Source organism: Euleptes europaea, chromosome 4 (genome assembly GCF_029931775.1).
Source record: "Euleptes europaea isolate rEulEur1 chromosome 4, rEulEur1.hap1, whole genome shotgun sequence".
Lineage (NCBI taxonomy): Eukaryota > Metazoa > Chordata > Lepidosauria > Squamata > Sphaerodactylidae > Euleptes > Euleptes europaea.
In genome coordinates this window covers 108,008,925-108,014,924 of record NC_079315.1, presented here as the reverse complement: position 1 = coordinate 108,014,924, position 6,000 = coordinate 108,008,925, and positions in this window count along the sequence as shown.

Here is a 6,000-nt window from a genome sequence, read left to right as displayed (position 1 = left end):
TCCAAATATCCACCTTCCAGGTTTTCACCTGCTTTGCTGTGATCTTTCCCAAATGTGGTGTGATACAATCTTTTTGAGAAGATCGTAATCAAAGCATCTTTGCACTCTATGTGGATGGGAAGATGTGCATTTTTGGAGACCCCGTCTGCATTAGCGCTATTCTTGTTGCCTTGGGGGGGCTGTAAAAAAATCCATAATCAATAAATTACTATAGCATTATGAGTAGCTATTGCCATGGTTTCTCTGCATTCCAAATTTTCATTTTTACAAAAAAGCATACACCTCTAGCCTTTTTATTGCAGAGATATAAGGGGGAAAGTGTGGGCAAAAATATAAGGGGAAAGGTCAGGGCAAAAATCCCATGAAACTCAATGGATGAACCCTCTCTCTGTCTTACCACGTGGGGATGTTGTAAGGGGGGGCAGGACAGTTCTGTCCATGTATTCTACTGAACTCATTGAAGGAAGGATGAGTTATAAAGCTAAGGAATAAATGAAGCTCAATGGTACACTGCCAAGGTGAGGGGCTGTAGCTTAGTGGTAGAGCCTCTGCTTGGCATGCAGAAGGTCCCAGGTTCAATCCCCAGCATCTAGGGACTAGGCAAGTAAGTGATGTGAAAGACCTCTGCCTGAGACCCTGGAGAGCCGCTGCCAGTCTGAGTAGACAATACTTCGATGGACCAAGGGTCTGATTCAGTATAAGACAGCTTCATGTGTTCAACCAAGGGGCTCCGCCCGCGATATTTCCCTGATTTCTTTTGAAATAGCTGATGGGAACCTGGAGGCTAAGAGAGAATGAAAGTGGAGAAAACCACACTTTTCAGTTTGTTTGTTATAAACAGATAAAGTTTCTTGGGATGTGGAGAAGCGATGGAGCACATAAGTATATGGATTTAAAGAAATGATGCATGGTAGTAATAGAAGAGGCCTGAGGGCTTGGCCGTTCTGACCTGAAACCAGAAGTTCTTAGCCTTGCTCGTTGAAAGACTGCAGGACGCTACCAGTTTCAATCAAGACCACAAGATCTATTTTGCCGGTTATACATTCAAACCACGCTCAAGTTGGTGATTGCATCAAACACAAGAGATGCTTAGAGTTCTGTAGCACAGGAGATTACTCTAGCTATCTAGAGCTATCTAGATACTGTCCTATCTAGAGGCACTGAAACAAATGGGTTGGATCCAGTGATGCACCCGCCGAAAGGAAAAGGTACCTAGCACAGTTCCACTTGCGCAAGTGGGATAAGAACAGCTGCCGCAACAGAGCGTTTAATATCATTTTGTAGAGAACAAAGTGTGCACACAGAGCAATGGACTGTAAAACAGATGGTTCATGGGATTTCTTTTAATTTGGTTTTGAAATTGTATCACGAGAAATCCCTTGAGCTGTCTTGTGCTGTGGAAAAGTGGGGATGAACTGCTTCTATTCAACACAGTCAGACAGTGAGGAGTCATTTTAGTAGTTCTTCTTGCATGAGGGCTGTTGGGCATATGGAGAGCCAGCATGGTGTAGTGGTTAAGAGCGGTGGTTTGGAGCGGTGGACTCTGATCTGGAGAACCGGGTTTACTCCCCACTCCTCCACATGAGCGGCAGATGCTAATCTGGTGAACTGGATTAGTTTCCCCATTCCTACACACAAAGCCAGCTGGATGACTTTGGGCTAGTCACAACTCTTAGAGCTCTCTGAGCCCCACCTACATCACAGGGTGTCTGTTGTGGGGACGGGAGGGGAAGGGAAGGTGATTGTAAGCCAGTTGGATTCTTCCTTAAGTGGTAGAGAAAGATAGCATATAAAAACCAACTCCTCCTTTTCCTCCTTCTGGATCTAACCCACTGTTTGAGGAGATGGTTCCTGGGAAACCACTGAACATCAAAGTTGCTACTGATAGGATGATGCAGAACTATTAGGAAAGATTCCAAAGGGGAACAGTGGTAATCCATGGCACCAAAAATGTGTCACCTTAAAGACTAACAGGAAAAGGCTTAGGTTGGAACTAAATCTTAGCTTAGAATGAGCCACTAGAAAGTTCTTTTTTATGAGGAAGGATGCTTCTCTCAGCTTTTGAACTGCTGAAAGATGGTATGGTTCACCTGGGATGAATATGTTTCTTGCTCAAGAGTTCAACTATCACCTTTCTTTATCACACACTTGAATCTGCCTTATACTGAATCCAATCCTTAGAATCATCAAGTTGGAAGGGGCCATACAGGCCATCTAGTCCAACCCCCTGCTAATGCATGATCAGCTTAAAGCATCCCTGACAAGTGTTCGTCCAGCTGCTGCTTGAAGACTGCCAGTGAGGGGGAGCCTCACCACCTGTCTGAGCAGCTGATTCTGCTGCTGAACTAATCTTACTGTAAAAAAATATTTCCTAATATTCAGCCGGTACCTTTCTGCCAGTAATTTCAACCCATTATTGCGGGACCTATCCTCTGCTGCCAACAGGAACAGCTCCCTGCCCTCCTCTAAATGGCAGCCTTTCAAATACTTAAAGCAGCAGTCATGTAACTCTCAACCTCCTCTTTTCCAGACCATCAGTATTGTCTACTCAGACCAGCAGCAGCTCTCCGGGGTCTCAGGCAGAGGTCTTTCACATCACCTACTGCCAGATCCTTTAACTGGAAATGTTGGGGATTGAACCTGGGACCTTCTGCATGCCAAGCAGATGCTCTACCACTGGGCCATGGCCCATCAGTCTTTAGTGTCCTGTTTAGAGGAATTATCAAATTTCTGGGAGACTATCCTATTGTGTGCTAAGAGGCCATTGTATTGGGGTAGATCCTACCACTATCCTACCACTCCACTAAACAAAGTTGATTAATTTTGTAATTTACTTATTAAAATAAGTATACTCCACATTTTCTCTGGGTCCAAATTGAAGCCTTCCTCCAATCTAAGAATTCTTCTTCCCACTTTAGTGGCTCTTCCATTGTAGGAAGAGCTGATTATGTTGGAGAAAGGCTCCTTTGGCTGGGGGAAGGCTATTTGGAGAATGGTTTTAGTTTTAATAAGAGAAGCTGAAGGGTCCCTAAGTGCCTTAAAACTTGGGTTTTTTGGCAAGCAGCAACTTTCAGATTTGTGAATGTTGAAGGCAGCATTATATAATGGTTAGAGTGCCCAGCAATCAGGATCAAATCCCCACTCTGCCATGGAGCTCTCTGGATGATAGGGTTGCCAGGTCCCTCTTCGCCATCGGCTGGAGGTTTTTGGGGCAGAGCCTGAAGACAGCGGGGTTTGGGGAAGGGAGGGACTTCCATAGAGTCCAATTGCCAAAGCATCCATTTTCTCCAGATGTACTGATCTTTGTCAGCTGGAGATCAGTTGTAATAGCAGGAGATCTCCAGCTAGTACCTGGAGGTTGGCAATCCTACTGGATGACCATGGGTCTCTCTCAGCCTAACCTACCTTTCACAGGGTTGTTGTGATGATACATGAAAGAGAGAGAGAATAATGCGTGTAACTCTGAGCTCCTCAGAAGGAGGGCAGGATAAAAATGTACTAAATAAAGAAGCTGATTTCAAAAAACCTGGGCCTTGCTTCTGCCACATCCCCTTGGGATTCAAAACATGCTTGACCTCATAATCATGTTCAGCCCTGGGTGGAGGGGAGGATGCTGTGAGGACAATTTAGAGCAGAGGAAGGGCTGAGCAAACTGTCCCTGACCTTCTGCTTCCCCATTTTAAACTCCCCCCTCCCTGAGAATAAGAAGAGTCCTGCTGGATCAGACCAGTGGTCCATCTAGTCCAGCATCCTGTCTCACACAATGGCCAACCAGTTGCCTTGGAGGGCCAACAAACATGGCGCCAGTGGCCCAGGCTTCTCTAGATGTGGCCTCCTAGCACTGCACGTTTACTTTTTTAAAAGTTCAAGAGCTAGTAGCCGCTGCATAAGGGGAGGAAAATGAACAATCATAGGAGAAGAGAAAAGGCACCTGAGGGCTATAAGAATTGTGCTGGCCCACGAATTACACTTTACTGATCGAAGACATATGAGGTTCACAAGCCAAGGTCTGCAATGATTCTACCTACTTGCCCAAAGACCCCCAATTAAGTGTCAACAATCAAATACATGATACTATCCAACCTTAGCTCCAGAAACGGATGAAATAGGTTTGCCTAGGGTTGCCAACCTCCAGGTAGTAGCTGGAGATCTCCTGCTATTACAACTGATCTCCAGCCAGGAGAAAATGGCCACTTTGGCAATTGGACTCTCTAGCATTGAAGTCCCTCCCATCCCCAACCCCCCTCTCCTCAGGCTCCGCCCCAAAAACCTCCCACTGATGGAGAAGAGGGACCTGGCAACCCTACGTTCGCCCAAAAGATGGTGATCCGCACAGCTTCCTGGCTGTCTTGGGATTTAAACCCCAGTCTCTTGGCCCAGCTATGACACTCTAGTTGCTGTTTGGTCAAACACTTGGTGGACTATGTGATAATGCATAATTCAAATAAATAAGTTTTGAGTGGCTCCTCATCCCAAATCAGAGCTTGATTAGAGACTTTGGCCCTCCGGGAACAAAAAATTTGCTCTATTAAAAAGGATCAGTGCGCACAGCAAAAACCCATCACTAGACTTTCACACCCATCTCTGGCTTCCAGTCTTGTTCAGGGCCAGCCATACCCCCTGAAGCTTAAATGGTCCTTAAAATAAAACTGCTTCTAATGGGACACCTGTCCTGGATTAGCTACAATAAATCAGTATCTGTATGTGCTGCAGTTCCTCTGCAGAGATAAAGAAGAAACGTTGTTTAAATAATTCAAGAGCTTGCTTGGGCGGTCATGACTGCACAAAAGACCTCAGCAAAGAAACTCTAGAGTAGCTCTGAGTTTATGAATTTTCCATATCCTTGAGATTATGACATTCAGCACAGCTTTGCTGAAGCCCGGGTGTCAAATTGGTGTGTTTAAATAATTTCAACTCCAACCTGGATGGCCGAGGGTAGCCCAATCTTGTCAGCTCTCAAAAGCTAAACTGGGTCAGCCCTAGTTAGTACTTGGATATAGGGGCGTGCAAAAAAAAAAATCAATATTTTTTGGATTCTGGTATGTTGGATCTGAAAAATATCAGTATTCATGAATACCAAATACCAATATGGTATTCAGTTTCGGGGGGGGGGGGTTCCAAATGTTTTAAGTCCATTATGCTCCATGGAGAAATTTTCCAGGTGGTTGGGGGGAATTTTTAAAGATACAGACACCAAAATTGCAGGACTGTTTGGGAAGAAGTCAGGGCCACACCAGCAGTAGCAAGCAGAAGAAAAGAATCAAGGTGCTGAATAATAAAGGAATTATTCAACACCTTGATTCTCTTCTTCTGCTTGCAGGACTTTTGTGGATCTTTTCTTCTTCTTTTTTTCCTTGTGTATCCCAGAAAATTCCCGAATACAGTCAGGATGCCGAATATATCTGTAAAATGATATTTTTCAGATATTTTCGGCATCTCAAATATATTCAGGAATTTTCAGGAAAATATATTCAGGAATATTCAGGAAAATATATTATGTTTTTGGTATATTTTGGCTCGGTTTTACCCGAATGTGCATCCCTACTTGGATGGGAAACCAACAAGGAAGTCTGGGGTTGCCACATAGAGGTTCAGAACCACCTCTGAACGTCGCTTGCCTTGGAAACCCTGCAGTGTCTCCACAAGTCAGCTGCGACTTGTCAGCACTTTCTACCGCCACTAAGGTGTTCCACTTACCTTTTTGCATATGAAATAAGATTTATCACGTATAAATGTAAACCTATTATTATTATTATTATTATTATTAATTATTAATTATATTTATAACCGGCTGAAACCGGGCTCAGGGCGGATGAGCCCCCAAATGATGAAATAGTAAATAGAATGTAGCTTTTCTTATGAAATAGCACAGGGGAGTAGGGTGCATATTCTTTGCAATGAAAAAAAAAGGGTGGGTTGTGAATGTATATGCGTGTGGTCAGGTTTTTCACTGTTTTGCAATCCCCAAAATACATTATGATCTGCTGTAGTCAGCTGCAT